At 39.4% G+C, this 27,213-nt stretch overlaps 1 protein-coding gene and 1 long non-coding RNA gene across 2 annotated transcripts in view; one reads left to right on the top strand and one right to left on the bottom strand.

The window, feature by feature from the left end:
- Positions 1 to 2,738, top strand: part of LOC138834659 (uncharacterized) — a 97,325-nt gene extending 94,587 nt beyond the window's left edge. The window contains exon 5 of the long non-coding RNA XR_011374230.1: positions 2,278 to 2,738. This is a non-coding gene — a long non-coding RNA (uncharacterized lncRNA). The remainder of the gene's footprint in view (positions 1 to 2,277) is intronic.
- Il33 (interleukin 33) overlaps positions 1 to 26,611 on the bottom strand; it is a 67,564-nt gene extending 40,953 nt beyond the window's left edge. Inside the window, exon 1 of the mRNA XM_070033236.1 lies at positions 26,542 to 26,611. The gene's annotated coding sequence lies outside the window, so the exon portion shown is untranslated. The remainder of the gene's footprint in view (positions 1 to 26,541) is intronic.
- Between the last annotated feature and the right edge of the window lie 602 nt (positions 26,612 to 27,213).

Here is a 27,213-nt window from a genome sequence, read left to right on the forward strand (position 1 = left end):
TTTGATCACCAGTGAGGTCCACCCTAGTGTAAATAGTGATTTATAAAGTCTGAAAATTTCCTGGTTTTATTGCTGGGCATGGTGGCTTACGCCTGTAATCTTAGCTACTCAGGAGGCTGAGGATCACGGTTCAAAGCCAGCCCGGCCAGGAAAGGTCATGAGACTTTTTTTTTTTTTTTTTTTTTTTTGTGAAAATACTGTACAGAGGGGTTACAATTACATGGGCAAGATAATGAGTACATTTCTTATCAAGCATTGTAGCCTCCTCCTTTGTTTCCCCTTCCCATCCCTTCCCATCCTCCCCCCGCCCCCCCAAATCCTCTCCGTCCTCCCCACCCCCCCAGCCATGAGACTCTTATCTCCGATAAACCACTCAGAAAAGCAGAAGTGGCATTCTGGCTCATATGGTAGAGCGAAAGCCTGGAGCTGAAGAGCTGAGGGACAGCGCCCAGGCCCAGAGTTCAAGCCCACAAGAACAACAACAACAACAAAAAGAAGAAGAAGGGGGGGGGAGGAGGAGGAGGAGGAGCAGGAGGAGGAGGAGGAGGAGGAGGGGGAGGAGGAGGGGGGGGAAGGGGGAGGAGGAGGAGGAGGGGGAGGGGGAGGAGGGGGAGGAGGAGAGGAAGAAAGAAAGAAAAAAAGAAAAAAGAAAAGAAAAGATGGTTTCATCTTGGTGACTTAGAGTATTTGGAGAGTGGTTTAGGGGCTGTTTTGAAATATTCTAGACTATCTAACAGAATTAATAGTTCTGTTATCTTAGATTGTCATCCCAGGAGTATGTTTCTCACTGCTCATAATCCCTTCTATCTCCTATAAAGAGGATGAAGAATATTGCTTTTTCTACTCTTGCCATTATAAATTATTACAAACATAATGGCTTTACAACACAAATGTATAATATAAGCCCCAAGTCCCATACTTTTATCAGGCCAAGAATCTTTTTATCAGGCCAAGAATACTTTTATCCTGTGGCCAAGAATCATGAAGAAGGAACAGAGGCTGGACTCCAAGTACACTTGTGGAAACATCCTGTTAGGCAGCACCAACATTTCACTACAAGGAATCTGTTAACCATAAAGACATGTGGTAACAGTCAGGAAAGAAAAGTTCTGACCCCTCTTGCCTGCTATGTCCCAAGTGACTGCCTCTTCAGCTGGAGTCCCTAGATGAGAAGACAGAATGTAGAACAAACTTCTCTCAGTGAAGCCGAAGAGCCACAGGTCTTGCCTATTCTGACCCTTGTACAATATAGAAATAAATATTTACTGTAATACTCTGAGCTTGTGGCTTACACAGTGAATACTTAGTATCTCCCATAATTTTGTCTGAGGGTAACTTTGTCCAGTGGGGCAGATCCTAAAGCCAACCTCTATGGGCACAAAAAAATTGGAGGGATGTGGAGTGGACCTAGAGGAGCACACAGAAGGCATCTAATGCAAGGTCCCAAAATTTATTTCCACTTTTTTTTCTTATGCCAGTCCTGGGACTTGAACTCTGGGTCTGGGCACTGTCTCTGAGCTTTTTTGTTTAAGGCTAGTACTCTACCACTTGAGCCATAGGCCCGCTTCTGGATATTTGGTGGTTACTTGGAGATCAGAGTCTCACAGCCTTTCCTTCACTTTTTTGTTTTTTAAGGCTATTGCCCTCAACAATCATGTCTCTCTGAAGGTCAGAAATCTAACTTTTTTATTTTTACTGTTTGTATGAAACATATTTTTAATTAATTACTTTCAGAATATTTTTGTCTTTATGTTTAAAGTATATCTCTTGTAGTTAGTATATTGTTGAGTTTTCATTTTAAAATCTATCTTGATGAGGAATGCAAATAACTTTCTCTCTGGTGCCAGCTTCCTATATAGATTCCCGGTCTTCTGCGTGCCTCTATTGTACTCCCTGAATTTATCATATTAGAGCAAAGAGAACACAAGAATTAAGGTAGTGAACAAAAGCTTAATGATGAAAGTTGAATATCAGAGGCATTCCTGTTGCCATCTTTTTGACCCAAGTTGGCCATACTCAAAAGCATGCCTGTCTACCATTTTAACCATTCAAGCTTGTACTCCATGACCCTATGCTAAACATGCCAAAATGTGTCTTCTCTCTTTCTTTCTTAAATTATGACATTAAACTGACCACTCTCATGAATGTGAGTTCCCTAAAGTGCTTTCATTTATGAAAATACGTAAGTTCCCCAAATGAAATCCCCATGCTCTCTTTGTTCAAGGAAGATGATTTATTTATTTTTTTTAATAATTTCTATGATCTCATCTGTTGCAGGCTCAGATCACAGCCTATCTGGGTCAACCTCCATTCATAGAAGGAAGATCTGGGAATATAAGGTCCCTGTTCTACATCCAGTTGCAGGCTCTTGAATCAAATCATACTTGTGCAAACACCTCCAGCCAACCATGCAAGAAAGTATGTTGTACAATCCTGGAATAATGAGAGCTTACATGATGGTTACTTATATATGAGTCCTGTATCTAAAACCCATAGTTGCAGACTTTGAAAGATGCTAGAATGGTAGATTCTGGAAAGAGCAGGCATGTGGAAATTCTCTGACCCTGCAAGTAAGAAAAAACCAGCCTGGAGGTGTGGTTAAAGTGGTATTATGCCTGCTGAACAAACCTAGGCCCTGTGTTCTGAACCCTGGGACCAGCAAGGCCTCATATGGAGAAAAAATACCAGAAGAAAATAACAGATGGAAGGAAGAGACCAATTGGAAAGTTTATGAAAATATTAAAGAATTAATATATATTGGAAAATCTAAGTGAATAGGAAGATTAAATAAAAGCCTGCTTAATATATTCATTTAAATATCAAAATCTGACTAATAGAAAATTCTAATATACACATTCAGCCACAATGATCCTTTTGTACATGTAAAGGAAAAAAATCAGAAAGACCCTCGGTTTCTCAATGATAATATTTAAAGGTAGAAAATAGTACAGCACATATGCGTAGTTCAACAAAAACACTTAAAATCTACTGGTTCTATATCCCACTAACATGTCTTTCACATTCAGTCTGGAAGAATGGTGTTTATGACATTCAGGAATTCAGATACATAGTATAATTCCTGGAGTATATGTACTACATCAAACGTTGAAAATGAAAAAAGTAGATGATAAAAATATAAAAAAAAAGGGGCTGTCAAACATTAAACCATAAAATTGAACTATATAAAAAGACTCTGTAATTATATAACTAAAACTACTTGAAAACTTAAAATAGGATTGGGAGGATGTGAGGATAATCTAGTAGTAGAGAACTAAAATAACTTTTTAATTAGATTTTTGGAAGTAGATCTTTAGTTATATGTGTGATAGAGCACTAGAATATCATTTTAGTGTCATCTTAGGAAATAGTAGTGCAAACACAACATAAAGTACTCTAAAGGTCTTATTGAGCTACAATGAAAAATACTATCCCTTATGGTATTTTGCCTATGTGTCTATATCTAGGTTCCAAGCACGTAGCACCGTAGAATGGCTAAAGTTCTGATTGAAAATTCATAATGTTACTGCAAAGAGTCAGAGACAAGGGTTTGAGTTGGGGTACCCTATCCAGGAAAAAGTGACAGTAGAAATACCAGTAAACAGACAAAGAAACAAAGTCTCAAATTCTGGCTTAAAAAAACGTTTTCAATCATCACCTTGACAATAAAAAAAGGGGGGGGGTGAAAAAAAATGTTCTCAAATCAATGACTGACCTGTAACATGAATATTGGGAACAGACTAAAAACCAAGACATTGAGGTTACAATAGCTGGCTGGAGTAAAAATTAAACTGTATTCACTGCAGAAAAGACACAGTGTTACAGTTGGGTTCCAAAAAAAAGTTAATGAAATCTGAACTTTGGGCTCCTGGCCCAAACTCCTGGACTTGCTTCCCCAAATTAGGTCTTGCCACTTGTCTCTATATGCTAAATAAGAAGAGGGTAGTGATAAAGGATTTTAAAAGGAGGTTTATTTTGTGGCATGGCAACCATAAGAAGAGGCCGAGTAAGCATTTCAGATGTCAGCTTGTTGGGTACATGAACCTTAGGTTTAAATAGACAAACAGTTAAAAGGAAGAGGGAGAAGGGTATGCATAATAACTAAACAGTACTGTCAAAGTATGGCCTGATTGGTCATTATGGATAGGTTCTGAAGATGTTTGGTTAGCATAAATAAGTACGTATTGACTGGCAGGTAATCTGTCTTGAGAATTCTGCTGTTCCTTTCCTTGGGAGTAGTGCCTTTCCTTCTATCACCCATTGTAAAGATATAATTAGTCCCATCCTTCCCAGATTCCAAGGTGATTGCAAAGTGACTATGAAAAAAACAGCTGTCTCCTTACTTGGGACCACAGACTAACTAAAAGCAGGAAAAACAAAACCTTGACATTACCACCATTTTGTTTCTATTTTTGCTTTAAGCCATCATACTTATATACCCCCCTATCTTTCAAAAATGAGATTATTTATATTCAGATTCACATATAACATGTGTAATTTAAATTCTTGTGTTCAACTTTTATATTAGCTGTATCTTTTGCAGTTTTTGCAAGAGGTAAAATCTGCTGGGTACAGGAGGTTCATACCTGTAATCCCAGCTAATCAAGAGGTTGAGAGAAGAGGATCACAGTTTGAAGTCAGGCTAGGCAGACAAAGTCATGAGACTCATCTCCAATCAACTAAAAGTTGGAACTAGAGGCATGGCTCAAGTAATAGAGCACCACCACAAATGAAAAAGTCTTGACAGAGTACAAAACCCTTAGTTTGAGCCCCACTACTGGCATATGCAAAGACACACAGACAGACACACACAGATACCCACCCCCACACACACATACAGACACACACACACACACACACACACACACACATATGCATGCACATGGTGAAATCTTATCATGATTTGTTGAGTAGGGCTTTAATAAGTGAAAATAAGAAGTGACAAATGGAATTAAAACTAATTAAAAAGCTTCTGCCTAACAAAGTAATTACCAGACAAGCCTGGAGAATAGAAGGAAAATTTCTGCAACCTATTCACTTGACAAAGGACTGAGGTAAGCTCAGTAAGTCAAATATTGCCTGCTTTCACCCATGGGAAGAATCTAGTTTTTAATACTAATCACAACAACAACAGGATAAGATTGTAGAGAGAGGACTGTTTAGTGAGGAACCAGGGAAGGAGAAAAAGGGGAGGAGAATGTGTTAGGGGGTAAATATGATCAAAGTACATTAGCTATATATGTGTTTGAAAACAGGATTGTGAAATCCACTGATAGTTGTTAAAAGGGGGGTGATTAAGAAAGAGTAATATAAAGGGGTGAATTTGATCATAGTACATCACATGCATGCAAGTACATATCACAGTGAAATATCTTTGTACAATCAATTTATGCTAATTTTAAATCAAATAAAAATTAAATGCTGATGGGCTGGGAAGGTGGCTCAGTGGTAGAGCACTTGCCTTGCATGCCTAAGGCCCTGGGTTCAATTCCTCAGCACCATATAAGCAAAAAGAAAAAAGCCAGAAGTGGCGCTGTGGCTCAAGTGGTAGAGCGCTAGCCTTGAGCTGAAGAGCTGAGGGACAGCGCCCAGGCCCAGAGTTCAGGCCCCACGACTGGACCAAAAAAAAAAAAAATTAAATGCTGAAGAGGATATGGGGACATTGGAACCCCTATCATTGTTGGTGGGAATATGAATAAATCAGTTCAACCATTATAGTATGCAGTATTGCTATTCCTAAAAAACAAACAAAAAAACCTAAAAGAATTACCATATGATTCTTCTACCAGTCCTGGACATAATACCCAAAGTCTGCATAAAATAGAAATGCCTGCTCAAATAAAATAAAATTAAAAAAAAAATAGAAATGCCTGCACACATTCAAATTTAGTGAGACACTAGTCACAATAGTTGTAGAATCAACCTATCAACAGATGATAAAGAAAATGTGATACATACACAGTCAAGTATTATTGTATAATAAAAGTATATTATTTGTAGGGCTGGGAAGGTGGCTCAGTGGTAGAGTGCTTGCCTTGCATGCTCAAGGCCCTGGGTTCGATTCCTCAGCACCACATAAGCAAAAAGAAAAAAGCCGGAAGTGGCTCTGTGGCTCAAGTGGTAGAGCGCTAGCCTTGAGCTGAAGAGCTGAGGGACAGCGCCCAGGCCCAGAGTTCAGGCCCCACGACCGGACCAAAAAAAAAAAAAGTATATTATTTGTATACCTTACATGGTAAATTGTGTGTACATCAGTTTTATTTCAATAAAGCTTTAAACACTGTATATTTTTTATTCCATTTTAAACACTGATGATTAAAACATCAAAACAGTCACTCACAAACTTCATTTCTTATGCTAAATGACAAACCTGTACCTTTTCATCCATTCCCTTATTGTCATGCTTAGTTTCAGGATATTCAAAAGTAGTGGTTCTGTGATAATCCTTAGAAATCATTTGTATAAAATTTAAACATTTATCTTAAATTATTTTTCTATACCTCCTGTGAATTTGGATCACCTACAATTCTTTTTTTCCTCGAAGGGAGAATGAAGTCTTTTTCAGATGTATGTTAAACTCCATATTTTAGCACCTTTAAATGCTACTAGTAACTATTTTGGAGAAGCTGAAAAGAACATATTTCAAGACATGTGTTGATGCTTTCTAGGTCAATCTCTGTCCCTTCACAGGGCAGAGGAAAACAGAAATTCTTCATTTGTACACATTCTTCAAAAGCAGGCCTTTTGATGATCTGTGGTCATTACATTAATGAAAATCTACTGGATGAATTATATGAAAGAAAGTCTTTTTTTTTATTTAATACCAGATTGAAAGTCAGTGGTTAAACTCCAGGGGTGTCATAGTCTTACTTGGAGCTCCCTTAACAGCAGTGGTAGGCTGACCTGGCTGTATCTTTGAATCCTTAGAAGTAAAAGAATCTCTTTTTTGGGGGGGGGTTCAGTCGTGGGGCCTGAACTCTGGGCCTGGGCGCTGTCCCTCAGCTCTTCAGCTCAAGGCTAGAGCTCTACCACTTGAGCCACAGCGCCACTTCCGGCTTTTTTCTTTTTGTTTATATGGTGCTGAGGAATCGAACCCAGGGCCTCAGGCATGGAAGGCAAGCAAAGAATCTTTCTTTCTTTCTTTCTTTCTTTCTTTCTTTCTTTCTTTCTTTCTTTCTTTTTTTCTTTCTTTCTTTCTCTGTTTCTCTCTCCCTTCTCTCCCCCTGCCTCCCCCTCCCTCCTTCCCTCTTTTCCTTCCTTCCTTCCTTCCCTTTTTTTTGGCAGAGTCTTCCTCCTATATATATATAAGCTTTCAACTCTGTGTAGCTTAGAACAAGTCTCTCTGAGCTTAGTTTTCTCATCTAAAAAATAAGATGGTAAGGAGTGAAGGTCTTTAGAACATTGTCCAATACTAGTATCTTATAATTTCATTTCAGTAAAAGCATCTTTAATCCTTAGTCATTTCTCTTCATGATGCTAATAATCTGATCTCTTAGTCATTTTTATTTTCTTCCTTTGACTCATTTCAAATGCTTTAGAGTTCACATTCTCTGAAAGGGTTACAGAGGACACTTATGAAAGATGTATTTTCTTTCTTAACATCTGCTATGACTCGTTAAATGGTAGGAAATGTGAAATTTCTTTTTTTTTTGGGGGGGGGACGGGGTCCAGGCGTAGGCCTGAACTCTGGGCCTGGGCGCTGTTCCTCAGGTCTTCAGCTCAAGGCTAGTGCTCTACCACTTGAGCCACAGCACCACTTGTGGCTTTTTCTGCTTATGTGGTGCTGAGGAATCGAACCCAGGGCCTCATGTATGCAAGGCAAGCGCTCTACCACTGAGCCACCTTCCCAGCCCCGGAAATGTGAAATTTCTATATAGATACATCAATAATAACTTACTGCACTTATGAAAATATCTACAATAGGACTAGCCTTCAGTTTCTCTTCTAAAAATGTGTAATTCCCATGCTTATATAGAGCCATAATTTTCCAAATATAAGTTTATTACTATAGTTTGTTTCAAATAAGTTTACCACAAAACAAGTTTAAAAAACTTTCATATCTGGGGCTGGGAAGGTGGCTCAGTGGTAGAGCGCTTGCCTTGCATGCCTCAGGCCCTGGGTTTGATTCCTCAGTACCACATAAGCAAAAAGAAAAAAGCTGGAAGTGGCGCTGTGGCTCAAGTGGTAGAGCGCTAGCCTTGAGCTGAAGAGCTGAGGGACAGCGCCCAAGTCCAGAGTTCAGGCCCCACAACCGGACTCCACCCCCCCCCCAAAAAAACCTTTCATATCATATTTTTCTTCTGAAAAGTAACCTTTCTAGGAATTTTGTTTAACATTTCCCCCTTCTATATCTGATGATGTTATAGAATCCATTTCTGTTGTATCCTAAAGCTTTACTGAAGTGAAAAAAAAAAATCTCTGGAGTCCATGTTCATACACTCAAACCATGCTCTGGCAAGTGTCAGGCTCTTTTCAAACATTATATTGTAACATATACATAATGTATCTCATTTGACATGTATCTATATGTGTGTGTGTGTGTGTGTGTGTGTGTGTGTGTGTGTGTGTGTGTGTATATATATATATATTTTAGAGAGAGAGGGAGAAAGGGAGGGTGGGAGGGAGAGAGAGAGAGAAACAGAGCATGTGTACCTGGGGCTTAAATTCAGGCCCTGAGTGCTGTCCTTGAGCTTTTTTGCTCAAACTAGTGTTCTAGCACTTTAACCACAGCTCCATTTCCAGCTTTTTTGGTGGTTAATTCAAGATTAGAATCTTAACAGACTTTTCTGCTTGTGCTGGCTTCAAATCACAATTCTCAGATCTCAGCTTTTTGAGTAGTTAAGAATATAAGTGTGAGCCACCAGTGCCCAGTATACATAAAATTCCTAGGGAAGGAACTGAGAGTTACTTGCCCAAGATAATGTTGCAAACACATCATGGACAAAGGTTTAAAAGCAGGGCTGCCCAGCTGTACTGTACCTCGCTGATTCTACTAGTGTTAGTATTAGTATTGAAAGTTTAGTATTAAATCACTTTGAGTTATTAATAGTTGTCCAAACCGAAAAGCACTTCAAACATAGGAAACAAAATTCAAGGGATCAATAGAGCCTGGTATCCACAAGGCCTCTATTGCTGAGTCTGCCAAGGCCCAGCTGAGCTATCAAACTGCCATTGCTGTTATATTCCAAGAAGCTGAGAATCTGTACTCTTACTGAAGCTGCAAAACCTTGTGAGCCCTCAATCCCACTGATTCTACTCACTGCTCAGTCTTTCACAGCCTAATGGTTGCCTACAGCTAGCACCAGATCCACAGGCAAATTATGAGAAAGAGAAAGACTTCTCTCTTCTTCCCTTCTTCTTGTCTTTCTCAAAGATGCACCTTTTGCAAAATCTAACTGAAAAATTACCTGGCAAGGAAGCCTAGGAAATCTTATTTCTAAATTTTTTTTCAGCACCCTAAAATACACAATAGACTGAAGGGGAGGAATGCAGCTAAAACTGTTGTCCTATGGTAGTTCATGGCATTGATTCTTATCCCTCTGGTTTTAGAAACCTCCTTTCATCAAGACTATGTGGTAATTCAGTATTTCATGGCTGAGTGACTCTATGATCACCTCTAATTTAAGCAGAAAAGGGATTATTAGAAAGATAATCCTTTCTAATTGATTGACTCACAGAAATGCAGAAAACTTGGAGAAACCAGTTTATAAAACCACAGACCTGGGAACTAGGAAATGATAAGGTAGGAACACTGCAAAATACTTCTGCTCTGATGAATTCATTGTCTTTATGAAAGCTATACTAAAGTTTCAAAGACAAAAGAGAGTCAAATTAACCAGCCTTGGGAAGGCCAGCACCTTCTCTGGCAATTTTTTCCAATAATAATAAAGGAATCTGTTATCAAAGATATAGAAACAAACAAAACTGGCTGCTCCTGTAGTCCCTATTACCTGATTTGTTTCTCTCTTTTCCTCCTTCCCACCTGAGTCCATCCTCTATTCCTCTGGGATAATGGGATCCATTCTTTCCCCCTGGGTACAGTTCTATCTTTTGTCCCTAACCTGGAGTTGGGTCACTCATCCAGAGCATATTGGCTAGAAACCTGAGTCCCAGATCAAGTTTCTGTATACTGTTGAATCAGTGTACAGACATGAACCTTTTGAAAGAACTCCTTAAGGGGAGTTCAGTTTTTGCTTGAATCTAACTAGAAGTTTTAGTGAGCTTTTTGCTCTTTTTCAATCTGATGAAAGTTTCTTAGCATGCTCTTGATCCATGACAACATCCCAAGTGACTCTGGTATTCAAGGTTCCTTAAAGATGGATAAAATATTCTATAAAGGGGCTGGGAAGGTGGCTCAGTGGTAGAGCGCTTGCCTTGCATGCCTGAGGCCCTGGGTTCGATTCCCCAGCACCACATAAGAAAAAAAAAGCCGGAAGTGGCGCTGTGGCTCAAGTGGTAGAGTGCTAGCCTTGAGCTGAAGAGCTGAGGGACAGTGCCCAGGCCCTGAGTTCAGGCCCCACGACTGGACCCCCCAAAAAAAATTTCTATAAAGGTGGATATAGAAGCTAGAACATTTTCTTCTTATTCTGTCTATAGCTGCTCTCTCTCTTTTTTTCTTTCTCCCAATGAATGTTTTCTGGCTTGCTTCATTCTCTTGACTGGTCTAATTTGCATAATAAATATCATCATGGCTGCCCTTTCTTGTGCTTCTACTACTTTCCTGGGACTTTATACAAAGTCTTACCATTTAATCCAGACCCAAACCACATGAAATTCTCACTACAAGGTTAGGGCTATTAAGTTGAACAAGATTAAGTGGCTGTTATGTATTACCAAGAATTAGTCTTGGTCTTGATGCCAATTCACAAGCAATTAAGTAAAGGTTTATTAATTCGCCAGACAAATAAATGGGTACAGCAGAGTAGCATGCCAAAGAACTATAGAACTATCCCAAGAGGAGAGACATGTTTTTAAGGGAAAGCTAGCATTTGGGGCTTTGAAGTAAAGCTCATCTTTGAGCCTAAGTCATCTTGATTAAAATGACTTACAGTTTTAATAGATGTCTGAAACCTGTATAACTTTTTATGTGGGTACAGAAAGTGGAATAGCAGTCAGAAAGTCTACTTAGGCTTCTTGCCAGGTCTTTGTGCCAAAAGAACATTTAAAATGAAGTGAAGGAATGTGACTATATAAACAGTTAGAAAAACAGGAAATCCCCATCTTTGTGATGTGATTACTTTGATATTAGCAATTTAAGATGGGGAGGTACACAGAGATGTCAGAATTTCTGGAAGCTTGGAATTAGAAACTGTTTAGTTTAACTTAACAGCAAAACCCAAAATATTCAGTTAGAAAGTTTCGAGACACTATTCTCCAGCTTCACTCAGAGGCATGATACTTACTCCTGAAGCATGGGGCTTTGTTGATTAAAGGTGGTAATCTTTGCTACATAAGAAGAAATAAATTGTGAACCAAAAGAAACACAGACTAATTATAACAGGAATGGACATCTACAAATATGACAGTTGCTTTAATCACAGTTTTGCCACTAACTAGAATTGTAACTCAGGATCCTTTGCCTATCCTTGGAGAGATTCAATTGGAAAGGAAGAATGGTCAGATTTACTGAAAACTCTCCAGCGTTCTCAGTTCTATTATGAGTACTTTATCTACAGTGCTTCTTTTAGTGCACATCAGTGTTATGCAGCAATAGCTTTTACAAACATTGTGTTCAGATCAAATAAAATTGAGCTGAATCAATACATCTTGACCCTAAATTCTGACTCCCCATTCTAACCTGTTGACTGTTTTAAGTGTAATAGACTTTAACAGAGCTATAGACAAACATTAAATATGAGAGCATTGTCTGGAGGCCTCACGGGGTTACCTTTAAGAAGAGACTGTAGGTCTGAGATGTAGTTCAGTGGCAAAGCACTTGCCTTACAAGTGCAACATCTTAGTTTCAATCCCTAGAACCAAGAGAGAAAAGACCAAAACAATGCAATGAAAACGAAAGAAAGAAAAAGAAGAGACTATGGTGGACCTTGGTCTTAAGTCAGCTGTTCTTCTCACTCTATGTATTCTCCCTGGGCCTTTTCATCTGCAGTCAGCTACACAGCTGTGTTTGGTAAATCAATGACTTTCAAATCAATGTCACAATCCAAAACTCTCTCCTGAAGTCCTAACTTCCTTCTGGATATGTGTTGGATGATCTCAAGGTCTCAAATGTATCTTGCACCAAATGAAAATATTTTCTTACCACTTGGCCAATACTCCTTATTTAGTGATCCAATGGATGGTACCATTCAGTTGCCCAAATAAAAACCCCGTTTCTTTGACCTTTTATTTTCCCTTATTCCTCTCCATCCCTTCAAATCCAGTCAATTCTGTCCACCAAGTACTTTGGAAATCACAAGCCTCTCTGTCAGGAATTTGGTTGCACTGTTAGGTGTGGAGTAACAGATTTAGAATGAGCTAACTAGATAAATGAGAAGAATCTAGTGTCACAGAAGATAGTAGATCCTGAGAAAGAAGGGAACTAGAGGGAGCAGGGAAGTAGAAAAGTATAAAAACTAACCAGAAAGAAGAAAAGTACTGAGTAGTTTGGCTCTTTAATTGGGAGGGAAGACTGTAATACAAAACAGATTGTCCTGCTGATGTATTGTCTCTTCCAGCTGCAGAAAAAGCCCACACAATCAGCAAGTTTTAACCTCAGGACAGAGATTTGCACGTGAGCAATCACGCAGCGCAGGAAGCTAGCCTGGTGAAGAAAGCTATCCTGTCACTGCTCTTATTTCGGAGCTTGACACAGTGAGTTGCCATCTTGAGACAGTGCCCTCCACCAACAGGAATAATATACATATATATATATATATATATATATAGACACATATACACACATATCTGTATGTATATACATATATTACATATACACATGCATACACAAAACACCTATGTTTTAGTATTCTATTTTAGATTATTTTTGTCCCCTTTCTATATTATTTTCTCATTTATATATTTTTCCTTCATTTTACAACTGGAACTGCTCTCTTGCTCCTACCCTGATCCCTCATCCAAAAATCCTTCTCATTACCATCAGTCTTGCCTAGTAATTAGATTGCCCAAACAGCATCATTTTTTTCTATTTGTTGTTTGTTTCATGTTATTTTGAGTTTTGGCCCTTTTGTTTGTGTTTATGTGTTTAAGTATGTGCTTATTTCAAGTATGTGCCTATTTTAAGTTGTGTGCAATTTCTTTTTCTTCAACCTGCTCTCTATCTCAATACAATATTAACTAGATTCTTTCAATTGACTGTTTCTATTAAGCTTAGCTCCTATACCTTTATTCCCTAAAAAAACAAATACCTAGTACTACTTATTAGTGTTATCCTCATTACAGCATTTCTATTACCACCTGAATTATCTAAAGTTTTCCTAGGCTATGAAGATACATTTTTGCTTTTATATTAATCTAAAGATATTGGAGCAGTAGTAATGACTAATGTTCATTAGGGAACACCACAATCACAAGATTATGGTTTATCAACTGCAAAACAAACTTCTTCACCCAGCATGAAGAGTTTCATACACAGATTATTAAGTACATAAATTGATTATTTGACAACTGAGATACTCTCCTTCAATCTTGCAATAGGAAAATACACCAGAGCACACACTTCTCAATCCTGAGTAATCTTAAGATTACCAATTAAGATGACATAGGACATTGAAATATTTACACAGCCTAAGTTCCAGTTCCCCAAATTCACGGTTGATAAATAAACAAAGCAACATGTGTCACTCAAAAGCCAACATCTCCATAATAAAGAACATAAATAATAAAGGATTTAAGTAATAGTAAAGGTGGAGCAAGTTTAATGAATTGAATGCAACAATGAAAGAATGAAATAGAGAACAATCCATGAAGGGAAATTACAGCTGTTAACACATATAAACCAAATAGTAGCACACCTAGGTTTATTATATAAACACTGAACTTACAAGCATTGATAAACCCTGGCACAATAATAGTCAGAGACTTTAGTACACTACCCTCCCCAAGTATATTAGTCTTTGTATTATCTAATGCCATATGGAATTAAACTAAAACTCAATAGCAAAAAATATATAGTCAAATATATGGAGACTGAGTACCACATTATTGAATGATAAGTACATCACTGAAGAAACTTTAAAAAGTTCCTGGAATCTAATGAAAATGAAAACACAATCTATCAAGACCTTTGGGATACAGCAAAGTCAATGATAAGAGTAAAATTTATGAGTGCCTATATTTTAAAAAAGAGTTCTTAAATAAATAACTTAGTGATATGTATGAAACTTCTAGAGAAGCAAAAACAAGCTAAACCCAAAATAAACACACAGAAAGAAAGCATATGTAACAGGACAGAAATTAATTAAATGTAGAGAATACATTCTATACAAAAGCTGGGTGCTGGTAGCTCACTCCTATAATTGTACCTACTAAGGAAGCTAAGAGCTGAGGACCTCAGTCCAGGCAGAAAAATCTTCAGGAACTCTATTTCCAGTTAACCAGCTAAAAGCTGAACGTTGAAGAGTGGCTCAAGTGTCAGAACACCTGCTTTTAGCAAAAAAGTTAAATGAGAATGGGAAGCCCAAAGTTTTCACCTTGGTACTACTGCACCAAGAAAAAATTTATGCAAAAAGTTAATGAAACAAAAAGCTGGTTCTTGAGGGGAAAATAAAATTGATAAGTTCCTAGAATTTGACCAAATGGAAGAGAAAGACTCAATAAAATTAGAGATTAAAGAAAGCAATATCAGAACAAATACCAAAAAATTAAAGAATCATTGAGGAAATACTTTGAAATTTTATACTCTAATAAAATGGAACAAGTAGGAAAAATGGATATATTTTAGACATAATTGCTTTACCAAAATTTAACTAAGAAAATATAAAACCTCTTAAACAGATTTATAACCATCAATGAGATTCAAGCAATAATAAGTCTTCCAACAAAGAAAGGCCCAAGGCTGTATGAATTCACTGCCAAAATCTATCAGACCTTTAAAGAAAAATACCAATACTTTTCAGTACTTCTCAAACTCTTCTGTGAGACAGAAAGGGAAGAAACACTAAGTAATTTTATGAAGTAAGAATTATATTCATTCCAAAAACCAGACACACAACAACAACGAAATTATATACTGATGAACATTGATGCAAAAATTCTTAATGAAATTCTTGTAAACCAAATTAGACAACACATTTACAAGGTAATACACCGTTAACAAGTTTATTTTATCCTAGGGATATAAGTATGGCTTAACATACACAAATCAGTAAATGTAAATATACCACATAAATAGAATTAAGAATAAAAATCATTCTGGGTTCTGGTGGCTCATACCTGTAATCCTAGCTACTCAAGGGATGAGATCTAGGAATAGAGGTTTGAAGCCAGCTTTGACAGGAAAGTTTATCTCCAATAACCAAAAAAGCTGAAATTGGAGGTGTAGCTCAAGTAGTAGAGAGCCAGCCTGGAACAAGAAACCCTGGCACGGTGGGGGTGGGGGGGGTGGGGGGGTGGGGGGGGTGGGGGGGTGGGGGGGGAAGCAGCAGGAAGCTGGGAAGGGAGGGGAGGAGACAGTGGTTCACACCTGTAATCTTACCTACTTAGGAAGCTGAGATCTGAGAATCAAGGTTCAAAGCTAGCCAGGACAGAAAAGCCTGTGAAACTTTTAAAAATTTTTTGTTATTGTAAAGATGCTGTACAGAGGGGTTACAGCTACATGAGTAAGGTAATGACTACATTTCTTGTGGAACATTATTATCCCCTCCTTTGTTTTTCTCCTACTGTCCTTCCTCTCCCCCCTCCCCTGAAGTTGTAAAGTTCATTTCCAACATAGTATCTTATGAGTATCATTGTTGCAATAGGACATCCTTGTGAAACTCCTATCATCAATTAACAACACACACATACACAAAGCCCAAACACTCAGGGAGCCCTTAGACTATAAGTTCAAGCCCCAGAACTGGCAAATCACACACACACACATGCACACACACACACACACACACACACACACACACACAGAGTTCTGAAGAAATCAAGAATAGAAGGAATATACCTGAACTTAATAGAAATGATATATGACATATATATATATATATATATATATATATATCTAATATCAGGTTAAAGGGAAAAACTGAAACTACGTTTCCTAAAGTTAGGAATGAGACTAGGGTTCCACTCTCCCCACTGCAACTCAATAATTGTACTAGGCAGAACAATATGGCAGAATAAAGTAAAAAAAGAAAAGTTCAGGGAGAGAAGAGACAAATTATGTTCGCAGATGATATGACCCTATATCATTAAAAGTTTTCTAGAAAGGGCTGGTAAGGTGACTCATTGGTAGAGCGCTTGCCTTGCATGCCTGTGGCCCTGGGTTCGATTCCTCAGCACCACATAAGAAAAAAGCCAGAAGTGGCACTCTGGCTCAAGTGGTAGAGTGCTAGCCTTGAGCTAAAGAGCTGAGGGACAGTGCCCAGGCCCAGAGTTCAGGCCCATGACCGACAAAAAAAAACAACAACAACAACAAAACAGTAACGTACCTGTGTGTGTGTGTGTGTGTGTGTGTGTGTGTGTGTGTGTGTGTGTGTGTGTGTGTGTGTGTGTGAATAAGAAACAGGATGAGAAATAAATCAGGAAACAATTTCATATACAATAACCTCAAAAATAAAATAAGCCCAGAGTTCAAGACCCATGACTGACAAATAAAATAAAATACTAACTAGTAAGTTAAAGGGGGAAATTGTCTTCAAGATTTCCTGATAAGGAGAAGTCCTCTGTATAGATGCGCCTGGATAAGAGTGCACACCTGTGAAGGGGCATGGCTGGCTGAGTCCTTGACTGTAACTCTTCAGAGACTGCAGTGCATGGTCTGTATTCCTTGTCTGGTGTGGTAAAGACAGATTCCCTGTGGCCTCCCATTTAAAGCCTCTGCAATTGCCTGTGGTCAGGTATGAAAGATGATACAAATGATTTTGTCCCAAAGCTGGTGACCCCACTTGGTTCGACTACCTTAGCCCAGGCTGCCGTCCTCTCTAGCTTCCAGCCTTTTTAAATTTTTTTTTCAAGCCTTTTCCTTGTTGCTATCCTTGAAACCAGGAGATGTGGGCAGGATTTAAGAGACTGGCAACAAAGGAAGTTATATGCATCCAAATACTCAGGGGACAAGAAATAGATAATCTATTTATGACTAGGTCATAAAGCATCTAAAGGGACCTTTGTAAAATACAAATATGATTTAAGCATGCCTGTATTCATAAGGGCCCCCTAAATCAAATAGACCTTAACACAAACCTTTAAAGGAAGAATCTTTAGTGAAATGGTGGCTTGCAGGGGGTGTGGCAGAATGACTGGCAACAAAGGAAGTTATATGCATCCAAATACTCAAGGGACAAGAAATAGATAATCACTGGAAAGTGGAGACACAAAAAGGTTACCTGGCAGGACCAGTGATGAAGGAGGAAGTTACCCACTGTTAGAGATGTAGCTCTGAAACAGCAGGGCACAGGGTCCAGACATCCCATTGACTGAAGCCAGCCAGAAACCAATAGGCAAGGTTCTAGAGACAGCTTCTAGGCACTTCTGGGTCTAGAATGTGACTTTCTCACCAGTTTTGTCTCTTACATCATTTCCTCTTCTCATATATCTCATTCACACTCAATTCACTTTGGTTCGCTTACATCCAGGCCTTTGTAAGAGCTTTTCTGCCTCCCAGAAATATTTTCTACAGTCACTCTTTAAGATCTAGACACATCTTACTTTTCAGATCTGCAGGAATTCCTGGCTGGGTTTAGTGTTTTCTTCTGGGTTTCCATATCCTGCTTCCACAGTAAAGTAAAGTAAACTTGTCTCTCACTCCAATGGCTCTGAAATCTTTGGGGGACACAGATTACACCTTACATGTTCACTGTTGTATTTCCAGAATGTACCAAAACTGATAAATACTGAAATAGTTATTGTGTGAATGAGAACTTTAATTGGATGCATGTGTCTTTTCCATTTTTCCTTCTATTCATACATAGGCAGGGATTTTATTAGGCAAGCTTGATGAATTCTATCAATGCCTTTTTAGTGTGCTGCTTAAGTTCTTATATGAATGATGTTCAAACAAATGATTTTAGACCATATCCAGAGATTCCTAAAATACACACTTAATAACAATATATATGTGTAGTAACAGATTTAATCTCACTGACAAGTTCAACTTGCCCAGTGGGCTGTCAAGCTCTTCTTCTAGGGAGAAATAGTCTAGTACAAAGGCTATTGGGCAAGAAAAGCCATTGTTGCAGGTAAAACCCAGTAGTCTATTGGAAAATTCTCTTACTTCAGGTAGTCATTTTGTTCTTTGTAAGCCTTCAGCTGATTGGACAAGGCTAACTCATACTGTGGCAGACGATTGGCCTTACTCATTAAAATGGTACTCTTATCCAAAAATGAAGAAGCAACTGACATCTACCACCATTGAGACAAGAAAAGTGATCATTTGTTTAGTAGCACTGGATTTTATGACACTGTTAACTTCTGCCATGAAACAAAGGGAGGATGAATGGTGAGAGCCTTTGAACTACACATAGACTAAGATAAAAATTAGCCTTTCTTTTTCAGTGTAATTGAACCACTAGATTTAACTAATTCTGAAGTGATCTTAGTGCTGGGGTGTATGTGTCTGTATCAGGGAAGGAGGGGGAGATGCTCAAATTTTCCTTACATTTCCTTTAAAAATTGTTATTGTTATTATAAAGATGATGTTATTATAAAGGTATTGATAGAACTCATCAAGCTTGCCCAACAAAATCCCTGCATATGTATGAATAGAAGGAAAAATGAAAAAGACTATTACATGAAATCAAAGTTCGCATTCACATTTCAAAGGGGTTACAGTTACATGAATCAGGTAAAGAGTACATTTCCTTTTGGTCAATGTCACCCTTTCTCTCTTTTTCTCTCTCTCTCTCCCCCTGGTTTTTCTTTTCCATTCCCCATCCACAAGTTGTATAGTTATTTTTAACATAGTGTCCTGTGAGTAACATTACTGCATTTATCCTTTATCTCTCCATTTCTGGGCCTCTCCTTACCCTCCCAAAGACATAAAAAATGAACAAACAGAACAAAAAGAAAACAAATACAGCAAAAAAAAAGAAGAAAAACCCCTCTTGTTTTTATTTCCTGAAGTTCATTTCAATAAATATTATTTTGTATGATCAGATGCACATAGGCGTTACGCCTTTCTGTTCCTCTCCTAGAGTATTCTACCTTGATCTCACAGTGTGTGAATGTATAATTTATTATGTCCTAGTGTATTTTAGATCTAGCTTCTGCATATGAGAGAAAACATGCTATTTGTCTCTCTGCACTTGGCTTACTTCATTTAATACGATTTTTTCCTAGGTCTACCCATTTCCCTGCAAATGACATACTATTCTTTCTAATGGCTGTGTAAAATTCCATTGTGTATTGGAACCACATTTTTTGATCCACTTATCTAGGGTGGAGTGTTAAGGTCTCCCATTATTATTGTGTTGGAGTCTATCAGGTTTTGTAAGTCTAAGAGTGTTTATTTAATATATATAGGTGCTCCATTGTTAGGTACATAAATACTGACCACTGTGAGTTCCTTTTCGTGACTCATTCCCTTTATTATGTAATGATCTTTGTTGTCTCTTCACACTTATTTTAATGAGAAGTCTATTTTATCAGATACCTGTAAGTTTACTCTGGTCTTCTTGAAAAATGAATTTGCATAAAAAATCTTTTTTCCATCCTTTCACTCAGAATATGTTTTTATCTTTGACTATGAGATTAGTTTCTTGGAGATAACAAATGTTTGGATTTTGGTTTTCGATCTACTGCTCTGCATATTTTGGTAGGGGAGTTGAGCCCATTGATTTTTAACATTCCTATGGAGAAATAAGCAATTTTCCCTGCCATTTTGTTTTCCTGTAGTGTACTTCTTTTTTCTTTTTGTATTTACTAACTTAGTCTTCTAGTGATTTTTATTCAGTGCTGTGTTTCCTTGACTTTGTTTCCTTCAGATTGTATGTTTCTCTTTTGTATCCTTCATATGCTGATTTAGTGTTCATGAATTCCTTTAGTTTTTGTTTGTCATGAAAGCTTTTACTTTCACCATCAATTGTGAATCATAGCTTTGCTGGGTACACTAGTTTGGGTTGGTAATTGTCATTCAGAGCATGAATTATACTCCAGGTTCTCCTTGCATTTAGAGCTTGTGTGGATAAATCTGCAGTATTTCTAATCTTTCCATTGTAATAAAGTTCCCTGTTTGATTTTTCTGCATTTAAAATGAACTCCTTGTTTCTTAAGTCCAAAGTATTTACTACAATGTGTCTAGAGGTATTTCGTCTCCAATCATGTCTGCTGGGAGTTCTGTATGCCTCTGTCATGTGGGCAAGATTCTCTTTCTTTGAGATTAGGGAAGTTTCCTATTACTATTTTGTTAAATGGGTTTTCCATGTCTACAGTTTTGAGTACTTTTCCCTTGTCTATCCCAACTACACTTAGGTTTGATCCTTTGGTTGAATCTGCTAAATCTTGAATGTTCCTTGGCTATGTTCTGGTGTTTTTTCCATGATTTTTTGTTTGAATTCCTCAACTCCCGATACCCAATTTCAACATCAGTTATTCTGTTGCCTATGCTTTCAATTATGTTTTGCAATAGGGATATAGAGCATGTCATATCTCCTAGCTCTTTACTGATGTCAGTTCTCACGTTGTTAATTTCATCTTCGTTTTCCTTCATTGAGATGTATAATGTTTCTATCTTCTTATCCATGCCTTGCATTTTCTTGGTCATTTCCTGGAATTTTTCTATTTATTTTTGAATCTGTCTTTTTATTTCATTGGTCAATTCGTTCATCATTGTTTTAGTAGTTCTTTTGTTCTCCATCTCTTCTTTGCTCTCACTAGAATCCTTCCCTGGGTTGTTGTAGGTTTTTGAGAGTAGCAATTTGTCTTCATTGCTCATGAATTTTGTGATTTATCACAATGATTTATACCGTTGGGCTCAGGGTTTGTAGATTTCCTTATGATTAAGTATTAGATCTGGGCAGAGGTGGCTCACACCCATAATCCTAGCTACTCAGGAGGCTGAGATCTGAGGATCATGGTACAAAGCCAGCCCAGGCAGGAAAGTCTATCAGACACTTTTCTCCAATTAACCACCAGAAAACTGAAAGTGGTGCTGTGGCTCAACGTGGTAGAGCACTAGCATTGAACAAAAGATCCTAGGGACAGCACCTAGGCTCCAAATTCAAGTCCTACAACTGACACTAGAAAGCAAGCAAGAAAGCAAGCAGGCAGGCAGGCAGGCAGGCAGGTAAGCAAGAAAGCAAGCAAGAAAGAAAGAAAGAGAGAGAGAGGAAGGAAGGAAGGAAGAAAGGAAGGAAGGAAAGAAGGGAAAGAAAGAGTTCTAAGAGCCAGTAATATGGTATTTCTTAACAATAAATATTTGAATAAGCTACCATCTACCCAATAAATTACAACACTGTTTCTTAGCTTCCTTAGCAAAGGGATTAAAGAATCTTCTGTGGATAGGTGAGTAACAAGAAATCTGATTTGTTCACTGCTCCCAGTGACAGAGATGCAGTGGTTTCTACATCCAAACAACTGCAATATCCATCTGTCTGGAGCACAGAGAACACAGGGAACATGCACAGCCTGAGTTCAAGGCTTTACCTGGATGTAATGAGGAGTCATGTGCAGTTTACTTTCAATATCCACATGTTCTTTCTTGATATATCTCTAAAGGAAGTAGACCCCTGTCTCGGAGTAGGCAGATTTGAGAAGGTGCCCTAAATATAACCTTATCTGACAATTAGGTACAATCATTTCCTGGGATGATTGGAAATAGTTTGTTTTTGTTGTTGTTGTTTTCCCGCTAGTCCTAGGGCTTGAGCTCAGGGCCTGGGCACTGCCTGAGCTTCTTTTGCTCAAGGCTAGCACTCTACCACTTGAGCCACAGCACCACTCCTGGCCTTTTCTGTTTATGTGGACTAAGGGCTTCATGCATGGTAGTCAAGCACTCTACCACTAAGCCATATTTCCAGCCCTGACATGGAAATATTTTTAATATTTTTTTCTTTTTATAAGTCCTCAGAGAGTAAGACTCAGTCTTGGGGCAGATATTTGTTGCCCTAGAGAAAAAATAGAAACTGTCTAGGCAAGAAGGCATTGGGTTAGCTCTGAGCTTTGTGAAATCATTGAACTGTACCTAAAATGGAATCACTTTGGTCAGAGACAGAACATGTCAAAATGGATTCAAGACCCTCGTTCCTCAGATAATATAAAACTTTCACTTTTACCAAAACGTAGCCTAGAGATTGTCTGACAGTCTCCATTTAGGCTGGCCCAGGTCACGTTGGGTGTAGGATCAACCTGACACCATGTCAACTCTTGCAACTTCCTGCAGCTGTAACCACAAGTTGCCTAACAAATCTAGGATCTATATCTGGAGTCTATCAAATTGACTATGGACCCATGGCAGTTAACACTTGTCTTTTTCCTGTTAAACTCTTGCCCTCTGTTCTGTTCTTCAGAACTTCTTCATTTTTTTTCACTTTTCTATGTTTCCTAGTCTTGATATTAACATCAGTTATGGTTCAAAAGCAAACTTTAAAAAAAATCATAATGGCCAGGTGCTGGTGGTTCACAGCAATAATCCTAGCTACTTGGGAGGAAGATCACAATTAAAGCTAGCTCCGGCAGGAAAGTCTTTGATAATCTTGTCTCCAATTGGCCACCAAAAAGCCAGAAGTGGAACTGTGTTTCAAGTGGTAAAATGCTAGCCTTGAGCAAAAATAGCTCGGGAATATTGCCCAGGCCCAGGCCCCAGGACCAGCACACACACACATACACACATATACACACATACCAATTCATAGTGAAGCCAGGCTCCGATGGCTCACATCTGTAATCCTAGCTACTCAGAAGGCTGAGAGACGTGGAGCATATTTGAAGATGCTATCTCCAATTAGCCAGCAAAATGTGGGACTGGAGGTTTAGTTCAAATGGTAGAGCATCATCTATGATCTAGAAAACTGAGCATGAGCACAGGCCCTAAGTTCAAATCCTAGTTGTTCGTATTATGCTCACCTTTGGTCCTCATCTCTACCCAGACCTGAGCCCCTCCAATCTCTAGAATTCCCAGCCATACAGCTCCCTGCCCCCTCTCCTGCCCAGATCCACCTGGGCTTCCATCTACCTCACTTCCTACCCTCAGACCCCTCCTGCTATCTGAATGGTGAAGGATGCTATATGCTTCCTCTTGGAGGAAATATGGCTCCTCTAATAAACCTTATAATAACCTTTCTCCTGTGCCTGCCTGCCTCTGCGTGGTCCCCTGGGAGGGATGTGTGGGATCCTTTATTTGTGGTAGCCCATACAGGGAAAGGCTCCCCAGTGGATTTGCTCCCTCCTCCACTTCAGAAAGGGGTCTGACCAGCTGCCCCGTGACCTATTCTGAGACCCTAAACTCCTGTCACCAGAGGACTATAAAGGTAACATTCTCCTAATTGAGCACTCTACCTGCTGCCTGAAGGGCAGGAGGGGTCTGCGGGTAGGAAGTGAGGTAAATGGGAGCCCAGGTGAATCTGGACAGGGAAGAGGAAGGGACCAGGTATATAGAGTAGAACTCTAGGGCTGGGAGGGGCTTAGGTCTGGGTGGAGCTGAAGACCAAAGGTGAGCTTAATACTAACATTTCCTGGGCTGGGAAGTTGGCTCAGTGGGAGAGCGCTTGCCTTGCATGCATGAGGCCCTGGGTTTGATTCCTCAGCACCACATAAGAAAAAAGCTGGAAGTGGCACTGTGGCTCAAGTGGTAGAGTGCTAGCCTTGAGCTGAGGGACAGCACCCAGGCCCAGAGTTCAGGTCCCACGACCGCACCCAAAATAAATAAATAAATACTAACATCCCCCATTCTGTGTTTTAATAAAAATAGGAGGTACCAGGCCAGGGAGGTATGGATGGAGGCTGTTTCTTCTGGACCTACTTCCTGCTGTAAAGGGGAAAAATAGTCAGGGGTCCCTGTGCCAAAAGGAGTCTTAGTTATAAAAGCCCTTTTTATTTCCAATTAAAGCAATAAGGAGATCAGTGAGATAGAGGTTACCCATAACTTGTTAACACTTGACTAACAATTACTTGCCAGAGTTTTGTTTTTTTTTTTTTTTTTTTTTTAATAAAACCAAGTAGATGTTTTTAACCTGCAACTGATTGGCACTCTAAGTACTGCCTCTGGACAGCCTGTTTAAAGTGGCTTATATACAAACATTTAACTTTTAACAAATGTACAGGCCTTTTCTTGGGCTACAGCAGCATAGCCTGTTTATCACTGGTTTATAAAAGCATTTTCTGGCTGGTGGAGGAACCTGATTTCAAGTGGCCCCAACAATGCCTACCTATGTAGGCCTTTAGACAGATCTCAATAGGGAATAAGCTCAGCTCTACAAGATTTTTTTTTTAACAGATTAATTTATGTGGTTGGTGCCAGCAGATACAGGAGTTGAGATTTAAATTAGTTTTTACATTTTATAACCTTAGCTTTTACTGCCCACTATCATAGATGACTAGCAAGTTTTGCCCAGTTAGACCAACATGGGCTTTAGGCATATTTACAAATTATCTTTCCATGACCTCCTGGCTCTGATCAATTTTTGGAGGGTCAAGCTCAAGTAACTCATGATCTGACACCATTTTTGTCATCCAAGCAATAGCTTTTAATTGCCTGTGGATGTTTTAACATTGCTGGGGTCCCTGGAGTGCCTTTTTTTATGTTGGGATAAATGCACCTTTGGCATTTCCCTTGGTCAGTTGCTGGCCTTGAGCTCAGGGTTTGAGTTCTGTCCCTCAGCTCCCCAGCTCAGGGCAAGCACTCTGCCACTTTGAGCTCCAAAGCAACTTAGCTTTTGAGCACTCTGCTGGCAGATTAGAGATGCCAATCTATCTCACAGGGACCTTTCTCTGCCCAGGCTTGCTTTGAACTGCAGGTCTCAGATCAGCAAGTTTTTACAAACAGTCACTTTTACTCCAATAAAAAGCAACAAAGATGGTCCAAAGATGGTCCTTGGAAGTAGTTTTATAAGCATGGTTTTACCTGGAACATACTAAGTTACATTTGACAAACTTGTCTTTTACTGTGGACCTACTGGAAACTGTTACAAAAAAACCTATAAGGGCAAACTGGAATAATCCTACTTTATCTTTTCTACTTTGAAATAGAACTTTAGGACAGCCACTCCCCACAACTTCCCAAGTTTTCACAAAGGGGATGTCATTTTAATTCATTTTTGTAAAGTTACTTTAATTTGCATTTAAATACAAGGGCTATCCCCTTTACCTCTTGGCAGAAGGTTTAAACTGGCCCCTTTTTTCTGCAGTCTAAGTTACCTTTAAGAAATTAGCAGTTTTTCTTAATGTACTAGCACTGTCACATTTCTTTTCCTTTAGAAACACACCCAGTGGTAAAATAGCATAGAAGTCAACATATTCTTTGCTCATATACCCCTTATGGTCTAACTTGTGGGGTTTAACATTATTATTATTATCAGCAGGCTTTGGGTCATGTGTGATGGAGCAAGGCTGGCAAGGTCTGGGCAAGGCTGTGGCATCTCCCAGCATGTATGGACTTTTGAACCTCCCATTGGTTACCTGCAAATTTTTATATATATTGGTTAAAGACCTGGTTTACACTGGCTTTTGCAGGCTGGTGCCACTGTTTGGGCAGCTGTGACAACTTTGTTTTGTTTCCTGGGCATTTCCCATTCACTGGAGCACACTGCATCTTGAATTACTCTGGTCCCTTTGAAGGGTTAAAGTTTTGAGGCAGTGACCACTTGTTGCTTGTTTAAACTAAACCTAAGATCAGCAAATTCTGTCTAGCAGAGCAACACATGGTGGTAATCCAAACACCTGGTTGGTTGTGTGCCTTTATAAGCCCTGCAAATGTTTAGCTCAGGGCTTTCCTCCTAGGCTCTGCTGTGTCGGAGTGTAGGATGAGGCCTGAGCGGCAGCCTGTCTAAATAAAACCTTAAAACAGCTGTAAAGTCTGACTCTCAGTGGTCTTCCCGGTGGGGGTCCTATGACCTGGGTACAACATATTAGTGGGGGCTCGTCCGGGATCCCTGAAAGACCCCCAAGACCTCAGACTCCAAAGGTAAAACAGCACTGTCTTTGTTAATTTGTCTTGTCCTGTCATTGTCTGCTTGTACTTTGGTTTTCCTTTGTGAGGACGGCCACTCCGATTGGTATTGAGTAAAGGGTTGTTGAAGCAGACGCGCTTGCACGACAACCCTGGAGGAACTGGGAGACGAACCAGATCCTCTTGTGTGTGCGTGTGGGGGGGGGGGAGGGAGTCCTTAGAACCCCGCTGTGTGAATTGTGGGGCAGGGGTCCTTGGAACCCCGCTGTGAGAATTGTGGGGCATGGGTCTGTTCAGTTTGGGCCGGAACTGACCAAGGCCCTCCTAACCGAGGCCCAACTCACCCACTGTGGGTCTGCTCCTTCTGCTGTGGGGCCTGGGTCAGTGTGGAACCTCGCCATGACAGGAGTCAACAGACCAATTCAGGGGATCTCCACTTCGTAACTGTCAGGCCTTCTAATGCAGCTGTTTTTCCCTTACATGCCATGGGTCCTGTGGATGCAGATAGTCAACAGTAACTCCAATATTGGCCATTTTCTATACAATTGGCACACCCAAAATGCCCCCTTTACTGAGAAACCCCAGGATTTAATTCGTTTGCTTGAAACTATTCTCTTTACTCATCAGCCCACTTGGGATGACTGCAGTCAGCTTTTACAGGACCTTTTTACCACTGGAGAGAGAGACTGTATCCGAGAGCCAGCCAGGAAACATATCCCTGGCCCCACAGGAGCACCCATCAAGGATCCTGCCCTGATCGCTGCCTATCTTCCTGAGATCTGACCAACATGGGACTACAATACGGTTGAAGGTAGGGAGCAACTCCTAGTCTATTGCCAGGCTCTGTTGGCAGGTCTCAAGGTGGCGGCTTGCTGACTAATATGGCCAAAGTTTATGATGTTAGACAGGGAGGAAGTGAAAGTCCAGCAGCATATCTTGAGCGGCTCATGGAAGCTTTTAGTCAATATACCCCATATGATCTTGAGACCCAGGACTCAGCTCAGATGATTATGTTT

Source organism: Dipodomys merriami, unplaced genomic scaffold, assembly GCF_024711535.1.
Source record: "Dipodomys merriami isolate MVZ:Mamm:240054 unplaced genomic scaffold, mDipMer1.0.p SCAF_22, whole genome shotgun sequence".
Classification (NCBI taxonomy): Eukaryota; Metazoa; Chordata; class Mammalia; order Rodentia; family Heteromyidae; genus Dipodomys; species Dipodomys merriami.